At 44.8% G+C, this 26,186-nt stretch overlaps 1 protein-coding gene across 14 annotated transcripts in view; it reads right to left on the reverse strand.

Annotated features, from left to right (window-relative positions):
- Window positions 1-26,186, reverse strand: part of LPP (LIM domain containing preferred translocation partner in lipoma) — a 715,161-nt gene that overhangs the window by 645,058 nt on the left and 43,917 nt on the right. For 6 of the 14 annotated variants that reach the window (XM_065943106.1, XM_065943114.1, XM_065943107.1 and 3 more), the window contains exon 2: window positions 3,220-3,336. The gene's annotated coding sequence lies outside the window, so the exon portion shown is untranslated. Of the gene's footprint in view, window positions 1-3,219; window positions 3,337-15,187; window positions 15,323-26,186 lie in introns of those variants that run through there. The other 8 variants (XM_065943105.1, XM_065943112.1, XM_065943115.1 and 5 more) reach the window with 3 other exon arrangements.

The following is a 26,186-nucleotide window of genomic DNA, read 5'->3' on the forward strand; positions in this document are numbered from 1 at the left end:
ATATACCTCTGACAACACATTCCTGGGTTACAGAAGAACCACAGAGCCTCAGGATGCTGGACAAGTCCCTGCTCAGACTCAACAAATCCTTTTGTAACTTTTGAAGCAGTAACATGAAAGTTGGCTACGCAGATGTTCACACATGCCAGAAACCACTTCGCCAATCAACTGGAGGGAGCCAAGACCTTCACCTCTGACGGAAGTGACCAATACTTTGCTTCCGGCAGAGACTAATACCTGATTCTCCTGAGGACCAAAGAGGAAATATTAAAACTGAGAACTCTTAGCTACCATCATCAACTGTATGTTAGTATCAACAGGAAGGAAATAATTTCCTTCCTGACTCCCACTGGGTAAGTCGCGCCTAGAGCAGAAGGTGTGATTATCTAATCAAACAAAGCAAGTCCCAAATGGGCGGAGTGTAGCTTCTACGGGATGTCTAAAAGCACTGAGACTTCCTCAGTCTTCAAATCTACCTCCTTGCACCTCCCACTGCCTAGAGCAAAAACAAATACAAAAAGTAATCATGACACACAACTTCATCTCAACTTCAACCATCATCAATGGGCCAGGTTCCAGATCTAGCTGCTTTCCAAGATTGAGGACAAATTACTGCCCGTCCAGTCCTGGGGATGCTGGGGGTGCAGAGCTGGAAGGAAGGACACACACTGAGCACATATATGATGCACCAGGAATAGTACAGGGCACTGCACATTACATTGTGTTATGTTTCTTTATATTTAAGATCAGTATTTTTCTTTATAGTCACTATCTTATTTTGCTTTATATTCTTTGTATTTAAACAAAAGAAGAAAGGAACTGCAATGATCCATCATGTAAGGATCACACTTTACAGTTTCCCAAACAGGTTGGCGTCTATCAACCCACATGCTCTAAACAAACATGAGAGGTAAGCAGGAAATGATTATTATTTCTAATTCTCCAATCAGGGAAATGAAAGTGGAGGGATATTGTTTGCTAGGGTTGCATATCTAATAACTGACAGGCCTTCTGATACCCCATCCCACCATACTCACTGTATTCACAGACTTCTTAAGCCATACTGGTCCCAAAAGCCCATTTCTGTCCAGTCATTTGTTTCATTCTCACAAAATCATGCAGTTCAGCCTCATCTGTGCTACAATTCTTAAAGCTTTCCAACAGAGAACTAGCCAGTGCCTGAACACTCTCAGGAAAGGGACAGCCACTGCCTTTAGATTTAGTCTTTCTATCCATGAAAATGCACCATGCACCTACCATGTGCCAGAGATCCCAATAGCCTCTGGGCTACACACATGGGCAGGAGATACTGTCCCTCTTCTGACCATGTTTTACATCCTTAAAGGTCACTGTGATGTGTGCTCTGCATCCTGCCTTTTCTGGATCCATTCCAGTAAGAGTGGGACATCATTTCCGGTCCTCTCAGTACCATAGTGTGACGAGGTCAGTTGGCTAGTGTCCCTTTCAGAGGAGGAAGCAAGGACTAAAGTCCACCAGCCTAGGAGAGTTCTGACAGGAGGGTAAAATAAGGTCCCTAGTCACCTACAAACGTTAGTCCTCTCTCTGCATCCTAACAGCACCCAGATATTCTCTTGAGGGACCACCTCTTCTCCGCCATGTAGCTGCCATGAGTTTCCAGGCGACAGTGGGCAGCCAGTTCACAACCCTGAGGGGAAACATCCTGTGGATGAAGCTGACACACACACGATGGCAGAGCAAGGGGCACGTCAGAGAAACAGAGCCCGGGGCCTGCTCACACCGAGCTTGAGGGCCACCCGACCTCGGGGCTTGCCGGCTTCCGACAGAGTCAGTCACCCAACTGTCCTCTCTGAACCTCTGTCTGAGGCTGCATCGCTGTTTGGAGGACAAAAACCACTGTTGGCTCATAATTAGCTTATGGACAACAGACCCTTCTGAGTTTCTTCCAACTCCCTCCTGGTAACGCACTGTCTCCCATTCTGCCACGACACACTAGAACTTTTGTTTGAACCCAAGTACAACACTTCATATTCATCACAACTGAATTGGAAGCACTGGAAAAACTCAGGCGCTGGAGCAGAGAACAAAGATTTACATCCGATGCTCAAAGTGTCTGCTTGGGGAGAAACATTCCAGACCATGTTTGAAATGTTGCAGACTGAAATGAATGTTGAAGAGTCCAAGTAGTGGTTTCCAGCCTTTTATCTTAGGTAGATCCATAGGCGCAAAGAAAGTCAGCTGGGGTGTTCTTTTAAGATACATTGATTAAGAAAAGAAAGAGTGACAAAATGTAACCATAAACTCAGCCGCACTTTTAAATGAAGTTAGGTTTTACTGATCACAACAGAATCCTCTCCCTTTTGAAAAACTAAGCCATAAACATGGCAAGACATACTAATTATTCAGTAAAAAGCCAGAGGTGAGGTGTTTAGGGACTGGCCCTGGGAATGAGACTACAGATTAAGAGTTCAAAATAGAAGTCTTGCCCCCAGTCCCTCAGCTGTTTTTCTCAGATTCCTCTATAGCTCAGGATATCCCACATCATCAATTCTTTTCTAGAATATGTTCTACCTGCTATAAACACAGAGGAATTCCAAAACACAAGGGAAAGTTTACCTTACCTGCTCACCATTCCCCTTTCTGAGTGTATGCAACAGGATTAAAACTCAGATCCCCGTGGAAATGCTGCAGGCCCTTTAGGACAGGTACACACCCTCGTCTAAGGAAATTTAGCCTTTCCCACCACAAAGGGTTGATGTGAAAATATACAATCACAGAAGAAGTACCCTGCACAGGGGTGAGCAACAGCCACTTAAAAGTACTACTTCCTTTCCTCACAAACACCCATAACACTGTTCACTGACTCTTTCTGGTTGTTCAATTTCAAGAATGCTCCCCTCCACACCAAAGGAGAAAGAAAGAAGCAGTGCAGTTATTGGCAACCCAAAATCGTTAATTACTCCAAATTTTCTTCCAATTTCTCTTCCTGCCACCTTCCATAGGCTGAGTCCTGCCTTAGCTTTGCTGTCCATTTTATTAGCATTATAATATCTTGCCATTCACTGTCCATTATCAATAAAATCAGCTCAAGAAAAAAAGGAAGAATATTTTTGTTCTTCTTAGTTCTTCCATCCTAGTTACCAGTGCCCATGATTTAAATGGAAACTGACTTTTAAAATTTATTAAAATATGCATATTGATTATAAAAGGAAAAAGTTCTCTTTTTTGCACAGAACTCACCAGCTGAGGAAAAATATCTTCCCTCCAACGAATGCTCTGTAGAACAACGGCAAAAGAACTGAACTGGAATCAGGTGACTGGATTCCGTCCTCTGTTCTGTTTCCACAATGATCTCACCTGTAGAAATGGGACAAGGAGGTTAATTATGAATCTCTAGGATCTTACTAGCTGTAGAACTTTCCCAAGCTTATGAGCTTGCGTAAACCATACTGGAAATGACACCAGGCTTGAAACCCACAAATTTAGTGGTTGATCTCTGTACCTCCTAAGCCACCAGTCAGCTCCTGGCACTTCTGTTTCACCAATATGTCTCAGAATGATGAAGAAAGAGAATGCTGGTACCCCGATGTTCATACCTCAGCTTTGGGGGGAAGTAGGGGGATAGCTTCACCATAATGTCAAAAGTGAAAGAAATCAATTAGATACATTTTAGGCAAGAAAAAATTAACAGCAAAATCTGAACTACAGTAAATAATAAAAAGAAAAAAAATATGAGTTTGGAGACAAATTTCTAACTATGGGATCTAGTAACTGCTGTGAACCTTAGTTTCATTGCCTGAAAAATGATGGTCAGTGGGCAGTAGAGGGCTGGACAATCTTGACGCTTCCTGGTAAGTCCTCACTACTTTATTTCATTAAGAACTAGTACTATTTAGTCAAGAATCCTGCAATATATATCCCAACAGACAAGTGTTCTAGGGTAGCAGATTGTTATAAAATGTAGATTCAGGGGAAATCCACATACCAGAAAAATGACTACTCCCACTTTCACTGTTGTCATTTTAAACATTATTGACCCAATCACACAATCGTCTTGTGAATATGATCTCATTCAAATACCTGTACAAGCTCAAAGTTGAGAGGGACCTTAAAAATGACCCCCTTCAACCCTTCCAACCGACAGGAGGAGAAACTGGGGAGGAGGGGGGAGGTGGCCACCCAAAAGCACAGTGAGAGGTAGGCAGCCCAAGGCTCCACTTTGGGGTCTGCTCCCCTGGACTGAGTTATGGCCACTTTAACGGAAGAAATGACTGACATTCGCTGGCCAGAGAGACCTGCCCTCGGCCACACAATCAGTTTTGAAGGATAAACAGGACTTACACACCCAGACCTCAGAACACCTGTTTAAAGCTCTTGCATACAGCCCGACAGCAAAAAAAAAAAAAAAAGAAAAAAACTAAGTTGAGAAAATGGAGTATCATCAAGGTAAGTCCAGCAAAGCAATGTGTTTCCTGAGAACTAGCGGTCTTCACGGGCACTCGAATTGTCAAAGTCACTGACGGATGGAGCACGAGGAGGCCAACAGTGGCTCCGTGGACAGCGCAATCTCAAAAAACAAAAGATCCCAACTCCAAGCCCCAGGAAACCTAAGCCTCTCCTTGCAGAGGGAGATATCAATCAGAACAGTTTCTACAACAGCAGCAAAGGGCAGCTGACTTCCCCCGATTTTCAAACTTTGCAGAAAGGTAAATCTCTCTACCATGGCCCTGGGGAAATGTCTCAGGCACTGGCTACCTTCTCTCCAAGCGCAAATGAATGTGCCCCCCCCCCCCCTTTTCCACAGTCAACTTCTCTTTCAATAATTTTTTTCTTCCTTTCCATAAAGAGAACAAGCAGTTTCGCAAAAGAACCGCTGTGAAATGATTGAAGTTCTCATGCAAACAAACCATTAGCAGAGTTCAAATGCAATTTAAATTACCAGTTGTTAAAGTGCTCCTCAATCTCTTCCTAAGTTTCCAAGGAGAATTACATACTATACACTATTTAATTGGTTGTTTTCTATTTTTTAACATCCATTTACCCCCCCCCACCATTTTATATTTCAGAAGTGTCTATAAAAGCATCCCTTTAAAAAATTATACATTGTGGAATAGATTAAACCTAAAGATTGAAAAGTATCAGAGAAAACAGCTGCAGGATTACGCAGCTCAGCAGAAATTGATGGTTTTGACACCACAAGACATGCAGAGCTTCAAAATCTTAAGAATCACCTGATAGTGTCCTCACTGTTTACAGATGAAGACACTGAAGCCCCAAAGGAAAGGAAGGCTTGGCCCAAGTTCTCTCACTGGTCAGTGACAGATTCCAGGTGAGAACTCCCTACCTCCCAGCCCAGTGCTGTCACTTCCCACCACCATATGTTAGAGGAGATGATGGGAAATGCTCAACAAATTTAATTTCCAGCTGCAATTTTTTTCTTAAAGAAAATATGAAGTCATCTTCATATACACTACTGACCTCAAAAGTGGAGCTGGCCCATGGCAAGTATCTTCCCAAAAGGGAGAAAGAGAAGTAAAGTCTGACGAATGACTCAAAGGAGCTTCAAGTGAACAGATTCCTGGCAGGAAAAGTCAAGATCCTCTTCTAGATTCACTAAATCAGTTATGGGACACCAAGACTGCAAAATTCCACTGCTTTATCTGGCCCAGAACTTGCGAAATGAGAGGATAAAGGCAGATCTTGCCACATCTGTAAATGGAAAGGATTTTAGAGCCCATCACAAGGACAGGGCGAACTTCAAGGCTTTGATATTGGACATATGTAAAGTATTCAACTTCCCTGAGCTCAAGCTTTCCTGTTTGCAAAATGGGTCTAATACACCTACCCATCAAGGTGTATGCAACCATTTCTTGGGATTCCACACCCAGCATGCAAAGCACAGAGTCTGCACACAGTGCACCTTAACCAGTGTTCACCCCATCTTCCAGAGTCTATCTACAACTTCTCAAAGCCTATGATTCTGTGGTTCTAATTTACTAGAACTGCAACTGAGTCTTATAAGCCATGTATGCTTCCTAAGTCTGTTAGATGCTGGGTGTCCCCTGACTATAAATTCATTTATTTTGTCATCCAAAAGTAAAACCCATACCTGAAAACATAAATATCCAAACATTTTCTACCAAAAGCAAACTCTTTGGAACAGTTATCTAAGATGGCCTTCAAATTCAGTTGATGAGCCAGACAGTAGTAAAAACCTCAGTTTAATGCCCAAGACCTCATTTAACCTGTCCATCAGCTCTATAAGAAAGATTTCCTATTGTCCACTGGGGAAACTAAGGGTCAATAAGTCAGGCAACTTTCCAAGATTTGGGGGCTAGTAAATGGTAAAGCTGGAATTTGACCTCAAGTCTTCAAAGTCAAGCTCCACGACCAGGGTTTTATTATTTTGCAGTTAAAACTATACTACGGACAGCTATTCTGCTAGAGGCAAAAATATACCTGGGAAAAATAATCCGCTATGTTCACATTTTAAGGAGCTTTGGGATAAAAAGCAAAGTCTGAACTTTTAAACAGAAAAATGTTCACCTTAAAAGCAAGTAGATCTTTCTTGAATGCCACCTCGCTGTTATTATTTTTTTCTAACTGAAGTAGAGTTGATTTACAATGTGGTGTTAATTTCTACTGTACAACAAAGTGATTTAGATATATACCTACATATATATGTGTGGGTATTCTTGTTCATATTCTTTTCCAGTATGGTTTATCACAGGATATTAAATATAGTTCCCTATGCTATGCAGTAGGACTTTCTTGTTTATCCATTCTCTATACAATAGTTTGCATCTGCTAATTCCAAATTTCCAGTCCATCCCTCCTCCACCTCCCCTTCCTCTTGGCAACCACAAGTCTGTTGTCTACGTCTCGGAGTCTGTTTCTGTTTTGTAGATAAGTTCATCTGTGTCATATTTTAGATTCCACGTGCAAGTGATATCCTAAGATATCTGTCTTTCTCTTTCTGATTTACTTCACTTAGTATAATAATCTTTAGGTCTATCCATGTTGCTGCAAATGGCATTATTTCATTCCTTTTCATGGCTGAGTAATATTCTATTTTATATTTATACACTGTCTTCTTTATTCACTCATCTGTTCATGGACATTTAGATTGTTACTGTGTCAAGGCTATCACAAATAGTGCCTCTATGAACACAGGGAGGCATGTAACTTTTCGAATTATACTTTTGTCCAAACACACACCCACAAAACTATACTTTTGTCCAAACATATGATTTCTGGATCATATGGAGAAAAGGGAACCCTCCTACATTTTGGTGCAAATGTAAATTGGAAAGCCTCTATGGAAAACAGTATGAAGGTTCCTCAGAAAACCAAAAACAGAGTTGCCATATGATCTTGCTGCTATGTTCTTACATGAAATAAAAAGTTCAGAGTGCTAAGTTCAGAGCGCTAGGAAGGCATCTGCCAGCTATGTGGGAAGCAGGCCAGAGAAAGGTTAAGAGTGAGCTGATACCAGAGTGACTCAAAAGCAGAATTCAAATGTCTGGGCTCATGATGAAACAAATCGCAGGTAATCCTAGTATGAGCTTCTGAACACACACTCCCACCCCGACTTCTGGCACAACCGTGAACTGCCACGATGTCAGACGCCCTGCGCTCTGAGGTGCACGAATCAGACATTCACGGGCACCTTCTGCCCTGGAGGCATGTGTATGGGCCCTGCAGAGGCGGGCGCTGAGCTGGACCTGCCTTGAGCTCTCGAAGGGGCTACAGAGGACACACTCCCCCATGACAAAATGGTAGGAAAAGTGTGCAAAGTACCAGTATACGCGGGTGTCCTTTGGAAGGTCAGGAAGAGCCCTGCTAATGATGACTTCTAAACTGAGCCTGAACACCCAAGAGGATGTCCACGTATGAGGAGGAGGGAAATCAGCCCAAGGAACATGATGTGCTAAGGCCTTGAAGAGAGGAGCTCAGGGTGTTCTCGGGGAAAGTGACTAATCTGATGAGGCCAGTGGCAGAAAACACGGAGGGAAGTGGTGGGGCATGAGGCTGGAAAGGAATGTTGTGGCCAGAACATGGAAGACCTTGTGTGTCAGGCTCCTGATGCTCACAGCTATTGCATTTTCAAAAATGACACACGAGAAAGTGCAATGGTAGAGCTATTGGAAACAAATCCCCTCCACAGTCAGCTTCCAGACATAGCACAGCTAGGAGGGTCTGAAAGAAAGCTTCCGGGGGCAGGACTGCTTCTCTGTGGGCCCACTCAGGGACGTCAGAGGAGCAGACAGCCCTTAGTGTGGCCCCAAATCCACACCTCCATCGACCCCTTCCTCTAGTACAGAATGCTCACCCATGGAAAACCCGGAAAAGAAACCAAGTCTCGTGCTTTAAACAGGATTTCCACTCTGCCTTCAGAGAAATGACAATGCTACCCAATTTGATGAATCAGAAGAACACAGGCTAAACGCAAGCTCAAGCCTCTTTCCTGTCACTCAAGAAGCAGGAGGCAGAAGTCGATCCAGCACGTCCTGTGTGTGCTCGGAGCACCACATCATAGAGCTCCTGGGTAGTCCTGGCACCTCTTCACCAGGGCCTCCATGTGAGCCTGAACTGACACTATTGTGATGTTACATGGAACCCTTTCCCTCAAAGGCAACTTTGCGGCAGGTCCCATACAGCAAAGGCACAGGCATGGCGTAATTCCCTTCCTGCCCTTAAACAGCTCCGTCTAGAAAGAGAGATAAAACATAAACTACATGATGATGGGTGCCTTAGCAGAAGCATAGACAACAATACAAATCCTCCAAACAACACTGGGTTGCCGTGATTACTTGCACAGACTTGACAGATGAGGAAACTTATCAGCTTAACTGACCTAACAGATCACACAGCTAGGAAGCATCACGGCAAGATTCAAACCCAGATCCCACGCTTGTAAGTGTCACATGGCTACACTTGATTGCCTCAGAGCCCACTGTGTTGTGAGTCAGCAAAACAGAGAACAAAGAGACCAATTCTGGGGGAGAATGGATGGCGGGAAGTGGGCAGTGATCAGAGGTTACTTCACTCAGAAGGTGAAGTATCACTCAGAAGGTGGTATGTGTGCAGAAGTTTATAGGAAGAGCAGGAGTCCTAGGGATGAAGATGGGAGAGGTCATCTCAACCAAAAGGAACAGCATGAGTTACGGCAGAAGGTGATGAAATGAGTGATGGGGAGAATCATGGGTGTTCACAATGAACAGGTACTGCTGCCTGATTATGGGTAGCTAGGGTAGAAATTTTCACTTAAATGCCAAAAATACTAGGAAAATGTTATGAATAACAAAGTAAGTGAATTTAAAGTTGGGAAACATACATCTGAGTATATAAGAAAAACAATAAATGCTTCAAAGCAGGACTGTGGTGTGGTCTCAGCTTTCCTTGGGATTCTGTGCTTCAGTGCTAAGGTCATGCATTGACCTTTCAAGACCTGAGCCAGGGTCAGGAATAATGGGCCTTCAGGTCCTTTCAGGTCAATGTATAGAAGGACACCAGACCCTCTGGAGGTTAGGACTTCTATACCTATCTCACGGATTCTGACCTTTTAGAGAAGAGCTTCTACAATCATTAAATGAATTTCAGGCCCTCACTGGAACAAAGTAACCCCAGCCCCAGCCTCAATTGGTAAAAAGAGCATGGAAAACAAGACAGAAGATACAGAATCAAAAAATCTTACACCTGATGTTTCGATTCTTCACTAATAACTATGGAATCCTGAGCAAGTCACCTCCTTTTAACAAAGACACAGTCTCATTCATAAAATGGAAATGACCATACTTATTAATACATAGGTAGGGAGCATCAACAAGGGATTTGTGAGATTAAACATAAGGACAAGTGTTTCTACATGTGAGGTGACATGTTGAGAAGAGGTGCTCCCCTGAAAACCACCACATTGACAGGAATAGTACAAAAACTGCCCAATTCGCTTGGTGAAGTATCTAAATCTAGACTTGTCAACAATTTCCCCCCCATAGAAAATTGAGCTGTATTCCCGAAGTAAGTCATTACATCTTTTTGTGCCAAATTGTTTTCATCTTTTAAATGACCCAGTAATCCCACTTTGGGCAATATACATAAGGGAATAATCCAAAAGGAAAAAAGAAGGCAATTTGTTCAGAGATGTTATTCATAGTGCTATTTCTAGCTCTTTATATATCCCTCTATTATAGCACTTATCTCACTGTGCTGTAATTATCCACTCCCAAACGCCTCCAAATTATCTCTGAATCCATCCCCAGCACCTAGCACAATGCCTGGCATACAGTAAGAACTCAATAAATGTTTGGTGACTAAATGAATGGGTAATATGAGAGAAATTTTCAAAGGAACTGAAGTGAGCAAAAACAAAACATTGTTTCTAAGAGATGTTGTTTTAAAAAGTTTACCAAAAGAAAAAAAAAAAGATTAAAAAACCCTGATAACTATAGACTGCAAACTTTGAAGAGGAGTTTGTGAAGCTTCAGGAATGAATTTCAGGTGATTTTGTCTATGATCTCTGAGCATCTCCAGGCTTAGGCAGAGTGCAGTATAGGATCGCCATGAAACACATACTAGGTCATTTTGGCCTCGTGGATTCCCTGTGTGACTCAGCCTCTACCTTACACTGACTACATCACCTAACTTCTCTGAGACTAGTTTCTCCACTGAAAACTAGAGTATTTACAGGAAAGTCCAGCCCATTAAAAGGAATTACAGGGAAGAGGCAAGGGCCAGCAAGTGTGAATTCAAATGTAAATAAAAGAAAAGGGCTGGGGGTGCCCATGGACCAGGGTCCCCAAGGCAAAGTGGGGCTTTGAAGCGCCAGGTCTTCCGGGCCGCCACCAAACCTTCTCAATCCATCTGACAGGGCGGCTGAAGGCGCCTCACCACAGAGTTTATAGGATGCAGCAGTCTCTGCAAGAACAGAACATGCATCAAAGGAAAACACTATGTTAAATATGGCCCATAAAGTCAACATCACTCTGGATGTTCCCTATTCTTGGTGGGAAAGAATGCTTTATACAAATACCCAGAGACAGCAAAGGAAGCAGCATGTTCTGCAGGGCTCACTGTGGGGCGTTCCCGCAGCCCTCAGCCAGGAAGTCAGAGGCAGGAAGCCACTGCCCTCCAGTCCTTGGCCAGAAGCTCCGGGCTAGACACCAGAGCAGGGAGCACGCAGAGCCTCCTAGTTCAAACCAGCTGCCAGGCTGTGAACCCACAGTGCCTCCGTGGGGGTCTCTCAGATTCCTGCCACTTGAACCTGACATTTCTTTGCAGGAGAATGGTCTTGACATCCTGGAGATGACCCCTCGGAAGCATGTCCTGAGCAAATCTGCTCGCTTCTCTCTGGTCCCACTCAGACCACCCTAATCACTGTGACCCTGGGCTGTGGCTCGCTTCTACTCCTGGCAGTGCACTTCCCCCACGGCAGCTAGAGCGATGCTGGTAAATGTAATTCCGATGCCTTCTAGCACTCGACTCAGATCCAAGCCCCTTCTCGAGCTCACTGACACATCCCAGACCCTGCCTCGCCCTCATCCCATGCTTTGCCCACAGCAGCCCACCCTCCTGGCACACTGGGCCCCTCTTTTCCTCAAATACAAACTCATTCCCACTCCACGGACCTGATATCGGCCCTGCCCTCTGCCTATAACGCTCTCCCCGCCTGACTTGCCCATGGCTGGCTCCCCGGCATTCAGAACTCAACTTAAACATCATCTACTCCTCCGCTCCCTCACAGGCAGGGCATCCTCCGTGAACCCTCCTTAGCGTTACTTATCATTCTCTGCTGTTTACATCTTCATCTATCATCTGCCTCCTCCACATATCTCTCTAGAATGTAAGTTCCAAGGGATCGTTGTTTTGTGTCTTTTTCTTCATTCAAACCCACTACTGGATCCATGCCCAGAACAGTATGAGGCACATAAGTGGGAACCCTATAAAGATTTAATACAATTTGATGAATGCAGATGAATGCATGCCACAGATGACAGAAACGTTAAAGGCTGCTTAAAGGCAGTAGTCCAGTACGGTGGCTAACATTCTGGATCACTGATGCCTGCACTTAGGAGACACAGGAGTTTCGGTGAACCTTCCCACTTCTCTAGCCCTTATTTTTCTAAGTAAAAAGGGCACAACAGCACCTGCCTTGTGGGAGTACTGGGAGAACAAAAGGAGATAAACCATGCAGAGTGCCTTGAGCAGAAGAAACCTTTGCTGTCATCAACTGCAGCCCCATCTTCCTGGAAGGAAAACTGAGATCCAGAAAGGTGCATGCATCTTCGCCCAAGTTAGACACTGAATCAGAAGCAGAGTCAGGTGAAAAGATCCCACCTTTAGTGTCTTTCCATAAAAATAACAAAAATACCTGATAACATCTCACTCATTTATATAGTCTGCCTTGTTCCAGAAACAATCTGAACTACCTGACAAAAGATGTACATAGCTCATGATTTTTTTTTAAGTAAGAAAACTGGGAAGGGAGATGGAAAAATAAAGTTAAGGAAAAGTACAAAGGTTACAAAAGATAAGGGCCATACGTCTCATACCATTTGCGAGAGGTAGGCTTTGCATGTGGCTCTAAGTTACCTGGAGACCAATATAAACCAGAGGAAAATATCTGTGTACATATGGTCCCTGGGAATACATGGTTACTGAAATGTCACAGCACTGTGCAAGAAGGTATTGCCATCTAGGAGAGAATCACCCTGGTTTTTCACACTCTTGCCAGCTGAATTCTACTAACTGCTTCCTCCTGGTCACATGCACTCTGAAGCCACACAACCTAGGTTCAAATCCCAGCTCCACTACTGACTGAGTGATGCTGGGCAGCTTACTTATTAAACCCTCAGAGTCTCAGGTTCTTCCACTATAAAACTGAGGTCAGCAGTAACACCTACAGGGATAAATGAAATGTGCTGTATATATACAACTTATTACTACTCAGCCCTAAAAAGGAAGGACATTATGACACATGCTACAATATGAGTGAATCCTGAAAATATTACACTGTGTGAAATAAGCCAGTCACAAAAGGACAAATATTGTATGACTCCACGTCTGCAAAGATACCTAGAGAAGTCAAATCCATGGAGACAAAGAACAGAAGGATGGTTGTCAGGAGCTGTGGGAGGGAAGAATGAAAAGTAAATGTTTAATGGATACAAAGTTTCAGCCCGCAAGATAAAAAGCATTCTGGAGGCTGACTGACCAACATAGGACTATACTGAATACTGACACTTAAAAATGGTCAAGACAGTAAAAACGGTTATGTGTATTCTATCAAAGTCAAAAGCAATTAAAAACTTAGTACCTACTCAATCACTTGGCTGTACCGTAGAAATTAACACAACATTGTAAAACAACGATACTTCAATGAGATAAATTTTTTAAAAAATAAATAAATACATACCCCAAAAACAGTACCTACTCACAGGTAGCTATAGTGGAGAACCAGTGTCGGTCAGGTGCTCAGCCTGGTGCTCGGCACCCAGAGAGAGTCAGTGAACATCAGTTCTCCCTGTTTGCAGGAAGAATCGGTACTACCAACAGCAACCTCTCAGTGCCCATCGACAACATCACAAAGGGAAAACATCCCAAGCCATCAGGCTTCCAGGTAGCTGCCTCCCACCTGGTGAGCAGAGCCTACAAACCACGCCCAGGCACAAGTGGGAAGGAGGAACAGGGCGCCTGCACGTTCCTGGGAGTCCCAGGCCAGTCCCCACCTCCCCGGTGCTTCAGCGTAGAGACCTGCTTCCCCTCCCCTTTCTCACTGACCACACAGACTCAGGTCTCAGAGCACTTTCTCCTCTCTATTATGATCTGCCACCTAATGCCACTGACATCAAAGTGCTGCTCCAAAACACACCTCGAACATCTTTCCTGCATTCGAGGAGGGCCCCTGATCAGAAACTAAACTGACTGCAAAGAGTTACTCTTTATGGCTGTGTAGCATCTGGGGGACTGGAACAGAGTGGAGCCCTCTTGGTCTGTCAAATGCTGCTGTCACATCAAAGAAAGCTAAAGACGTGTGTGTCTGTGTGTGTGTGTGTGTGTCTCTGTGTGTGTGTCTAAAATCTATTGAGAGTCAGGACTCACCTGTGGTGGGGAACTACACTCCACAATTCTTGCAGCTTCAAAAATACTGCAAGAGGCTAAAATGGAAAGCCCTGATCCATTTCTTTCAAGGCCTGTGCAGAATTTCAGTGCCACAGATGAAACTGAAATAAAGGTGTTCACTATTCAGTTCCTTCTCTTGGACAGGTTATCATCCTCTTTCAGGAAGAGAGATATGCAGGCACAAAGCAGATCAGAAGGAAGCAGCTCACATTCAAACAATATTCACATGACTGAAAGCAGAGAAAGGTAAGTAGAAATCAAAGAAGGGGGGAAAAGGGAACTTTTTTAAAACCAACGAAGACAGGCCTCTGAGTCTATGTAGCATGATTAAAAGAGATCTGACCTGGGAGAACTTGGTTCCAGTTGTCAATTTCTCACAAATGAAATCAGTGTGAGCAGCTCTGGAATCTTGAGTTCTAATTTCCTCATCTGCAAAATGGGCATCTTCTCTGCCTCTGCCTAAGGGGCAGCTTCAGTGCAGTGGAAGAAGAACTGAGAGTGAAAAGATCTGGATTCTAACCTCTCTAACCAGCCATGTACTTGTGAGGCAGGTGAGCTCCTGGGCCTCCCCTGCCCACCATCACCCTGTAAAATGAAACAGATCAATAGAATCGTGCCTAAGACTCCTTCCAGCTCTGACAGTCCATCACGTTTACACAGTGTCCCAAACGCCAGGCATCCACTGCAGACTGGATGTCATGCCACAACCATAACTCTGCTTTTTTAAGATAAAATTAGCCCTCCCCAAAGGTTCACAAACATCCCCTCTGGCCTGTTGCTCTAGTCCCAGCCGTCAGACAGCAGCACTCCCAAATTATCCTTCTCCCCAGCTTAAGCTAGGCCTCAGGTAGAAGGCACAGCTGTCTAATTTTTAATATATGAATAGAATTTCTCCTCAGTCAGAGTGCATCTCTAGATCCCACTGTGAGAAGTATTCCCCTGGGGAAGCACCCAACCACACCCCAAATGAAAGCAGCCACGCTCCCAGCCGCGTCCCATCAACGCCCAAGCCAGCCAGCCCTCGGACTCTGAACCCCGGGTCTGGGGGCAGAGATGCCACCGGCTCTGGCAGCACTGATGTACTCACGCGCCGTCAGGCCCCACAGGCAGCCAGCCCTCCACTGGCACTCACTCCCTCTCACGCACCCTGAGTCCCGCTGCAAGGAGGTGGTCCCCAGGCCCGAGGGCAAGGCACTGAAACACTCTCTCCCTGGCTCCCAGAACAAGGGGCAAAGGAATGGAGGGGGAGGGGGAGGGGGGAGGGGGCGACTTTGTTTCTGGAAACAAGAATTCAAATCCTGCTTCTCCTAAACCCTGAGTCACCTCCTTCCCTTCCAATAGATCAGTGCGGTGGGTAAACATTTCCATTTATGGAGAAGCAGCCTGGAGGATGTCAGAAAAATCACCCTTCTTGCCTCTGGCACTTGAAGAACATGCCCCACTAAAGACAGAATTCCTTACTGGGAGTGAATGATTAACCCCCAAAGAAGTAATCTTAGCCGTTCTGTAGGCTCTCCTGTTACAGGAAAAAGGCTCTCCTGCCAGGACAGGGAAGTGGCTGGGTTGAAAGGCTTTAAGTTCATCTCAGGAATGGGGCCACCTAGAATATAAGTACATTTATGGAGTTAATTTATTAATTAGTGTGAGGGGGACTTGTTTGGGGGGGTGCATCTGAAGAGATCATCAAAAACCCAGCTTGCAGCTCTTTTGATGGCAGGTGAGTCCCCGAACAACCCTTACACCCCAATTCCTGACTCCCTTGGGCTGAGAGTCCTCTTGGGAACTTAGTTTTGCATGAGTTCTTCATAGAACAGAGACACAAGGCAAGAAGACACATGAAAAAAACTAGACTTTCAGGAGAACACTGGGGGAGGGGGGCGGAAGGGTGACATGCCCAATTTAATTTGTAAGAGTAATTCCCTTGGTTTGTAAAAGTAATTCCAATTCAAGATCCTGAAAAGTATCTGATGACTAAATTGTGAAGTCAATTAGGGGTGAATCTGATGTGAAATGACTCCAGACTGAATTAGGAGAAAAGAGAGAGAGATGAGATGCTGGGGAAATGGCAGTATGAGGAAGCTGGGGTCTGTTCAGAGAAGGAATCCATATCTTGTCTTTCCAGGGGTTCTACTCCTTAGCATGATCTTGTCCTACTGCTGGCTGTAAAGACTTTCTGTAAGTCAGATGAGCCTTTGTCCAGAATCATCACCCACTTATTGGCTTTTGGGCCTTCAGTATGAGACTGCTTGTACTCATACCAGGCAACCGTCAAGCAATAAACAGCACTGGGCCAGGGAACGAGAGGACCCAAGCCCCACACCCAGATCAGTCACTCCTTTCCACTTTGAACAAATTCATTCTCCTGCACTGTATATTCTCTCACCTACAAACTGAATAGACTTCCCGAAATTGTCCAACTATGTCAGATCTAAAAGCAGCTTCTACTAGCCTATCGAAATAATCCTGACATTTATTTTGATTACTTGCTTTCAGTTTTTGCAGGCATGCCCACATAACTGAAAAAAATGGCAAATATTTCTTATTTATTGCATATTTAATGAATGAACACAAATATAAGTGATAAGTAAACGAGGTAAGGCAAAGGGATGAGAAAACCTGCCACATGTCAGAACCAGAACTTAGCATAGAATTCTTGCCACTGCAGTACTCCCAGGAGGGCCCAGAAGTAGGCCTGAAGAGGGTAAGGAGATGTCCCTCACTCGTAACTGAGACTAAACCAACCACTAGACTTGGTGGTTCTGCAGAAAGACTGTCATCTTTTCAGGAGCTCAGAGTTCCTCCCCACATCCCAGCAGGAACATATCAGCAGAGGAAAGAGATATCCCATGGAAAATATTAATAGCTGCCCAAGAATGGCCTGAGAACTCTGAAGGCCAGGGACCAAAGAGGCAGCCACCGGGATAGGAGTGAAAACCATACTGAAAGGTCTGTAGCTACCCTCCATTCTTCTAGTAGCATTTGGAGATGGGTTTCCATATTCACAAAGCAACCCTTCATTCTTTAATGTAGATGTGTTTTTCTTCCCCTGAGAACCACTGGCTCTGGGATCTTAGGTGAAGAAAAGACCATAAAGGCCACTGAGCCCAGTGTCTCTCCTATTTATCGACCCCTCCCAAGGCATCCCTGGGGTCTCCAGTGAGGTGGAAATCAGTATCTTCTGCAGCTGTAAATTCTATCTTTCCAGCAGAAAGTTCTTCTTTATATGGAAATAAACATGGTTCCTGGGTCTTCAAACTCTGGCTCTTTATTCTGTCTCTTAGAAACATACAAACTAGTACAGTCAGTATGGAGAACAGTGTGGAAATTGATTAAAAAACTGGAAATAGAACTGCCATATGACCCAGCAATCCCACTCCTGGGCACACACACCGAGGAAACCAAATCTGAAAGAGACACGTGCACCCCAATGTTCATCGCAGCACTGTTTATAATAACCAGGACATGGAAGCAACCTAGATGCCCATCAGCAGACGAATGGATAAGGAAGATGTGGTACATATACACCATGGAATATTACTCAGCCATTAAAAAGAATTCATTTGAATCAGTTCTAATGAGATGGATGAAACTGGAGCCCATTATACAAAGTGAAGTAAGCCAGAAAGATAAAGACCAATACAGTATACTAACGCAGATATATGGAATTTTAAAAGATGGTAACGATAACCCTATATGCAAAACAGAAAAAGAGACACAGATGTACAGAACAGACTTTTGGACTCGGTGGGAGAAGGCGAGGGTGGGATGTTCTGAGAGAATAGCATTGAAACAAGTATACTATCAAGGGTGAAACAGATCATCAGCCCAGGTTGAATGCATGAGACAAGTGCTCAGGGCTGGTGCACTGGGAAGACCCAGAGGGATGGGATGGAGAGGGAGGTGGGAGGGGGTATCAGGATGGGGAACATATGTAAATCCATGGCTGATTCATGTCAATGTATGGCAAAAACCACTACAATATTGTAAAGTAATTAGCCTCCAACTAATAAAAATAAATGGGAAAAAAAAAAAAGAACCAAACAAATAAGCTGTGTCTAAGTCTGTCTCATAGGCTTGGAATTTTTGTAATTGAATATGGACTTAAAAACAAAGCTATCGAAGATCTTATTCTTCAATCCCCCGGGCTGCCTCCTGACCATATCACACCACTAACTCCTAATGCATTTGTTGCCAACTTGAGAGCCATCTTTTCTGGGTTTTTCCAATAAGTATTAATGCGAAGCAGCCCATTCTGCATGAGAAAAGAGAGAAAGCAGAGTTTGAGGTCAGTTCCTCATCCGCCTCAACGCCACCTCATCAGCCACACCACATTTCCGCCATTTGTGGACGAAACTCAGGAATGCAGATCCTGTCCCCAGCTCCCTGCTCCTGCTCTCCAGTCTGGCCGACCTAAAAATGTCTCCAGGATACAGGACTGTTCCAAGGAACACTGAGAGCAAGCTCTGTAAGGAAAGAGGATCTTGCCAACACCAGCGCTCTCAGGATAACAAAGCGGCCTGCAGGCAGGGCACCAGGGCCAGTGTGCTGATCACAGGGCTGGGAGCTCGTGACACCTGACAACCACCAACACCATTCTAGACCTCACTGTCCTTACAAAACAGGGGAAAATGCTCTTTTCTGCCATTGTTCTGACGTGGCCCTCTATGAATTCAAGGTACTTGTGATAACGATGCCTCACATTGTCACATGCTTTACTGTTTAGTAAGTGCTTTTCCAGACAGTCTCATTTCATCATTACTGACAACTATCCCTGGAGGATTATACCCATCGTAGTGATACGAAAAGTGAGGCTAAGTAAGATGTAAGTATATTCCAAAGGTCACACCAACGAGAAGTAGTGAAAAGGATGTTGATTTGAATTAGACTATTTATAATTCCAGTTCTAAATTCTTCTACATACAAAATGTACGACTTCTGGCCAACTGCTTAGCTTTTCTAAACTTCAGTTTCTACAGCTGAAAATTAGAGATGAAAATAGCCCTTCTGTCTACCACTCAGAGCAGTAATAAGGATCAAATGAGATAATGTGAGCAAAACCCCCTGGAAAATGTGTACACATTACCAAAGTGTAGAGGATTATTGTGATTACTTGTCAATGACTGTGCATTCCACTAAAAAGACAAAAAAGCAATGAGGTCATTCTCAAGACAAAGACACAGTAAGGCTCTAGGAATTGAAGGGAAATGATTTGACGTCCTTTCAGGGTTCTGTCTATACACTACTCACTCATGCAGTTGAAACTCAGAAGCAACTGTCAGATTTTCAACCTCCACATAACAAACATCTACAGGACAGCTCAAGACAAACTCACCCCTTTTGGCTACAAGCAAATGCCGGGCCAAAAGGAGGTGATAGAGATGGGCACTAGGAAGACCCCAACCCCCATTCCAACCCCCATTCGGAGCCTCAGTTCTGAAACGTGACCTGTGATATTTTCCTTGGAGTAGTTGGTAGAAACACAGGCTCCAGTCTCTCCTCAACAAGACCATGGGGAAATAAACGTATGGTACGGAGCTATTTACCAGACAGCACTAAGGAAGCTCCCAAGCATGAATTAATCAAGAGTACAGGATATTTCAAGTTGCAGATTCCAAAAGAAATCTCCAGCCCATTAAACCTCCGGCCCAGTTCACAGAGGCTCAACCTGGTATGCCGGCAGCCCAGGCTGCAGAGAAGCCCATTTCCATTCCAGAGGTCCCACTGCAGGTCACCGGGGGCCAGAGGGCATGCAAGAGGCTCTGAGAGGACAGGTGGGGGTCTGGCTACCTTCAGGCCTTCCCCAAAGTCATCAGGAATCTATTCCATTCCTGCAAAGATCCAAGTCATGCACATCATTTATGGAGGGGCCAGATCGTCCCCAGAAATCCATTCCCAAGGCTGATGCGCACACAGTTCAATAATTGTTTTCTGGATTTGCATTTTATCATCTGCTTCTTTGTGATTAATGCTGGAGGAAGGCACTTGGTTAATTTGTTGTATAGATGTGTGATTCCTACCATGAGCATGTGCCTGCATCCTCAGGGATGCTACAGCAAGGGGCTCTGAGATGCAGACAAGTTCAAGGAGCTCACAAGCATGGAAGAGAAAGGCTAACAATAACACAGGACAAGAGACTTCAGTAGGGTCCCCCTGGATGGGAGGGGCAGATATCTGGGCCAGCTACTAAAAGCGGGTAAGACAGGAAAATGGGGAGGTCAGAGATGTACCTCCTTGATAAGCAGCTCTACATTTTTACCAGTGAGACAGGCAATACCTGGCATAGCGGGGAAGAAAGAGCTTAAACTAGAAAACCTCGAAGACAATCTATTCAGGATATGTGTTCTCAGAAGCAAAGTATTTAAATTTTGCTAAGCCACAGTTTTCTCATCTATAAAATAGGAAATAATATTTTTACCCATCTAATAAGGTTTTTATGAGAATTAACTAACACATAAGTGGCTTAGCAGAGTACAACAATAAGTACTACGCTATGACCACTACATCTAAAAATATATCTATATCCACAGATTAAAAAAAAAACAAGTAGCACTGCATCCAGGGCAAAAAAGATGCTCAACAAGTGGCAGAAGTTCATCTTTCCTTCCTTGCTCTCATGAACATTTCAACCTACACAAACAACACGATGACAACAAAGGGCTAAAGGAAGGAACATATTTCTTGTCCCAAGTTCCCTACACCTCATCTTTGAAAATATTACACCATGTCTCTGGGAACTTTGAAACTCACGGCCATCTCAGGCCTGCAAGGATGTCAACCAAGACATCCAGGTTGCAAAAGGTGAGTTTGGGAAACCACTGATCCAGATCATTGGCATAGGACAAAGTATCAGACTTGGCATCCTAGCATCTGGCTTCCACATCGACCAGCTGGGTGACCTGAGAAATTCCCCCCTACTCTCTGAGCCTCACTTTCCTTCTTTTTGTAAAGTAAGGGTGAAAACAATCCTGCCTTCTACCTCCTTATGATGCTATGTAGAACCAGGGAGTCAATGCGTGTGAAAACTCTTGGCAGGTTCACAGCTCTAGATTTATACAACTATTTTTATTATAACCTGAAGGAAAAAGCTGAGCCACTGAAAAAAATAACTTAGAATGTCCCCCACCCCAAACTTGGGAATCATCCCACCTTGAGGTCCCTGCTCCAACTACAAAATTCCCTCTCACCTGAGGTTTGCCCCAGGTTCCCTGAACATCCCGAAGGTGCTGCCAAGTAAACTCCCAATTTCATCACGACTTTCCCAGGTGACCCCTCACCAGTGCTCTGAACTACACAAAAAATAATGTCCAATTTCCCTCAGGCCAGCACTTGGGGCCTCCTGCATGGGCCCCCAACCCTTCTTGCCAATCACATCTCCCATGATATTGCCATTGAGGATATCAGGCAAGAGCATGCCCCCAGTTCCTCCCAACTCTTAGATTTAGCCATTCCCCCCTAGACCTGTACCTGCAAATTTATGTGCAAGTTCTCTTGACTGTAACATGGGGAAGAGGAGCCCTGGGAGTGTTCTGTGACCAGGGTGTAGTCAGCAGTGTCTTCACTGCCCCATCCTTTCTCTTAAAGATGGTCCCACCAATTGTGGGTTCATAACATGCACATCACGGAAATATTTCTGCATTTCTTTGCAGTCAACTAAGCTTTTCACATGTCACAACTTTTTAAACACATAATGTAAGATATGACCATGACACCCATTTTATAAATGAGGACACTGAGAGTCCAGAATATAGTCAGTAGCTAAGCTGATAGCCAAGCACAGGTTAGCACCAGAGTCCATACACACTACACTCTCCCACAGGAGCTGAGTGCAACTGAAACCCTGCTATAAAAAATGCCGACCTCCCGGCCAGCTCACTGCATGGCCCTGGCCACATCGCTTTCCTTCATGGAGCCACAAAATGAGGGCTCTGAGGTCACCCCAAATATCTGCACACCCCTTTCTCTCTCCCCTTAATCAGATTTCAGAAATGCAGCCTTGGAGGTGAATGAACAAGGATAACATCTTATGTCTTTGGTCAGTTCCATCCCAAGCTTTCCCTCCCAAACTCCCACGCCCATCCCACAAAAGGAAGAGGGACGGACCCACGTGTCAATAAGCCACCAGGACTGTACAGGATGGCTCAGGGAGCGCGTGCGGTAGCATCACCACACTGACAGCAGGCTGCTCCCGAAAACAACTGCAGTCATGGTCGCAGCGCGTGAACCTTGTCAGCAGATTGCTGGCTTGACTGGCCATTTTTAGTAAGCTCAAGATGCACAAGCATTAATGCGGACTGCACAGTATGCATCTTACATGGGCTTCACGAGGGAGGGCAACGGAAGACTCCCTCTTTCCTTCAAGATTCTGAAGACTAGAGCGTCTCTCTTTAGCACGGGCAACGACAACTGCTGCCTGACCACAGCCCTCGCATCTGGATCCACATCCGGACTTCTGGGTAGCATGCCGCCATCACTGTGTGTTTTCCTAAAGCTGAAATGCTGACTGCCAGGCTCTCCCAGGACCACAGGATCCTAGATCTGGCAAAACTCAAGGAGCAACTGGTCCAACGTCTGTGCACAACTTGTATGGTACATTTGTTCATTCAAAAGCATCACTGGTATCTCTTTAATCCACAGCTGTGAATGAAGCTAGGCTTCTGCTCTTGAGAACCCTGCACCAATAGCTTCAATGATTTCTCAATGGCCACAGAATAAGTCCAAATGCCTTATCTAATATCTCAAGCTTCTCAATAACTCAGACTCAATCTTCTCTTTCCACCATAAACTCCCTCCCGATGCCACTCAGCACATTTTCTTTGCCTTATTCGGACTGAATTCTTAGCTCCTGTTGCCCATGCTTCACCTGCTATGCTTTTCCATACCAATATCAAATATAGATAACCTACACATCCTTCAAGGCCTACTGGTGGTTCTCAACTGGAACAAGATCAATCCTTAAAGAAAGGCAGTCATTTCCACAGTGTCTCATGTGTTACCTGACATCTCTGGCCCTGATCACTAAAGGACAATGGTGGTCTGGCCTCCAGCACTGACACGACAAAAAACACCGCACCACGTTGACAAGGCCCTAACATGATGTACTGCCCTGTCAGCCTGCATGAACCTCCCTTGCTTCTTAGTCCAGCCAGAAGTCTCTCTCCTCCAGCTGCTCAGTCTGCTATCTAGGACATGGATCGTGGCCTTCCTTGTACTGTTCTCACTACGCACTTGACAAATTCTCTTTCCAGGGAGGGCTCCCAATGGGAGAATCTGTGACTTATCTCTGCCCACAGTGCCAAATCTAGCTCAGCACCAGGCTCACAGTAAGTGTTTAATAAACATTTATGCACAAATTATGTAAACAAGACAACTGTCCAGGGCATGACTCTCAGGAGGAGATTAAGCTGAGCTGGAAAACACAAATCAACCACTGCTGTCAATACTAAGGAGAACTCATTTCAGACACTGGACAAATGACCTGTTTTGAAGGATATTAAGTATGTCAGGTATATTGATGCTGTTCATTTTATTTAAATAAACAAAATATTAAGTAGAACACTCTATCGGTTATATTATAGTATTAGAATTAGTTGTACATATTAAATATTTGGAGATAATAACCCTGGGTATTTTAAAATGATAGTCCATGGTTAATATACTTTCTCAATTGGCTCCAAGTTCCTTTACCCCCTCTGAAGGGCCTTCCTGTGCCACAGAAAAAGACAGTTAAAAACTACATTTCCCATACTCCCTTGAAACTATTAGATTAGATTCCAGGAATAAGATGTACTTATGTGAGACTTAGAAGGTGGAAGAGAGGCTAAATTCTCCTACAGCTCTTTCTTCTGGCAAGCAACACCCTGGAATCATGAGTCAAAATGTCATTCCGTTTGGTAATGGAGTCCTGCCAATAAGCATGAGGATACTGAGAAAAGTAACAGAGGTCTCCGTAGGGGCTTCCTAATCCCATGTTCCTTCTCCCTGGATTGTAGCTATGGAATAAATTCTTAAATTCCATTGCTTTTGGCTCCCACTGTTCCAACCATTCCAACAATTCTGTTAGCATCTCTTTCCATGAATTAATCCCTTTCCATTTAAAGTATGTGAAATGTCCTTCCTGCACTTAAGCCTGATACACGCAAGAGGGGGGAAAAAATAGATCAATTAATTGACCATCCATTTATCTATTTCTGATCTGCTAGAGATCTATGTCTGTCTATACCTAGTCCTTCTCCTTTGCCTCTGTGAAGGGGAAAAAAACACCTCACATCACAGTGTGATGAGCTAAACAGACCAAAGGGACATAAGCAGCAGGTGTCATTAACTAGCTTAGACGCAACAGAAATTCTACTTTTATAAAATGAGGCACGTTTATAGCACAATTATTGACTCTTCCCTGAGAACTCTTTGGCTTGACCTCTTTGTTTTCCAGATCCGCTGCTGAATCCTTCAGTACCTCAAAGGCACATCGGCTACACACCTGGCCATCTGCTCTGGCAGCCCCAGAGAGGAGGCCTCCAGAAAGGTCTGTTCCTGCCCTTGCTTCCTTATTTGTCAAACGTGCATGCCTGCTCAGCCACTCAGTCGGGTCTGACTTTGCGACCCCATGTAGCCTGCCAGGCTCCTCTGTCCATGGGATTCTCCAGGCAAGAAAACTAGAGTGGTTTGCCATTTCCTTCCCCAGAGGATCTTCCTGACCCAGGGATGGAAGCTTTTGCCTCCTGCATGGGCGGGCAGATTCAGTCACTGAACCGCCTGGGTTCTCCAGGGATAGCAGCAGCACCTTCCTCACAGTTTGTTTAAGGACCGGTGGATCACCATGAACAAAGAGCTACAAGAGTGACTCAGGCACAATGACTGCTTACTAAGAATCACCTAGAGTGTAACCTAGGAGCAATCTTAGGGCACAGGTCTAAGTCCTGCTTTACAAATGGGGAGACTGAGACTCAGATTCTATAACCCTCCCAAGGTCAGATGGCTGAGGAGCGAGGGGTGGGGGCAGAATCCAAAGCCTGCTGCATGGCCTCCCACCAAATCCACAGCTCTGCACCTCAGCGTCCTGCTTCCTAATATGCATACCTAACCGACAAAGGTACTAAACGGGAAAAAGAAAAACAGTCCAGACATAACGGGGCTGTACCTTGGGAGCTCTCTGGGTATCATAGGATGATAAAGCCAATGTCATAAGCCCTGCCCTTCAGCACAGTCAGCTCCTGTGGGTAAAATTAGCTCAGCTCTGCTCCAGTGCTGCCTGGAGCCCCGAGGCAAAACTCACCCTAGGCACAGTGTGACCTCAGCTGACCCTCACTCCCAGGAAGGGTCCCTCAGGCACTTCATTAGGGCCTGGGATGACTCATTTTGCTGTTTCCAGCTCTGGCTGTTGAGGTCACCTCTCTGCTCTCCAGAAAGACAGCTTCAAAGGAGAAGTAAAGATAAAACTTCAAGCAACCGTCCTGAATTCCTTTCCTCCTGGGCAGATTATGAGCAGAGATGGAGTGCTGGTTTGCCATGCTGGCCCTGCCGAGGAGGAGGGAGGTTCTGCTGAGTTCTAGAGTCCAGCTCAGGATCAAAGACAGACACTGGCCTAGATGGACTGCCGAGACTACACTCCTTAGTTTATTCCAGTGATGATGGTCCTGGTCGGGGAGGGGGCAGTCCATATTCCTGTATGCTGTAGAATGGAGCACCATGATGATGACCACCAGGGTGTCCTCTGCATCCTCCCAACCCAATGCCACCAGACTTGAAGGTGGAGCTCACATGCCACTTCTCCTGGGGCCTTTCCTGCCCCCATCCCTACCTACCTCAAATTGTCATCCAATTTCCACAATGCCTTATCGCTACCCTTTTTTTATCTGGTGTTTATTTGTTCAACAAATAGCACTTGCACACTTATTTTGGACTTGAGGATACAGAATCAAAAGGAAAATAACCTTTGCACTCAAGGAAAGGCAACCAACTGCAATAAATAGCAAAGATTGGGAAAGTGGGACTATCAGATTGGGAGGTCAGAGGTACATTCCAAGCAGAGGTGATATCAGAGCAAAGTCTTGAAAGGAACCTGTGAGCTATCCAGATAAGGTGGGAGA

This window comes from Muntiacus reevesi, chromosome 8 (assembly GCF_963930625.1).
Source record: "Muntiacus reevesi chromosome 8, mMunRee1.1, whole genome shotgun sequence".
Lineage (NCBI taxonomy): Eukaryota > Metazoa > Chordata > Mammalia > Artiodactyla > Cervidae > Muntiacus > Muntiacus reevesi.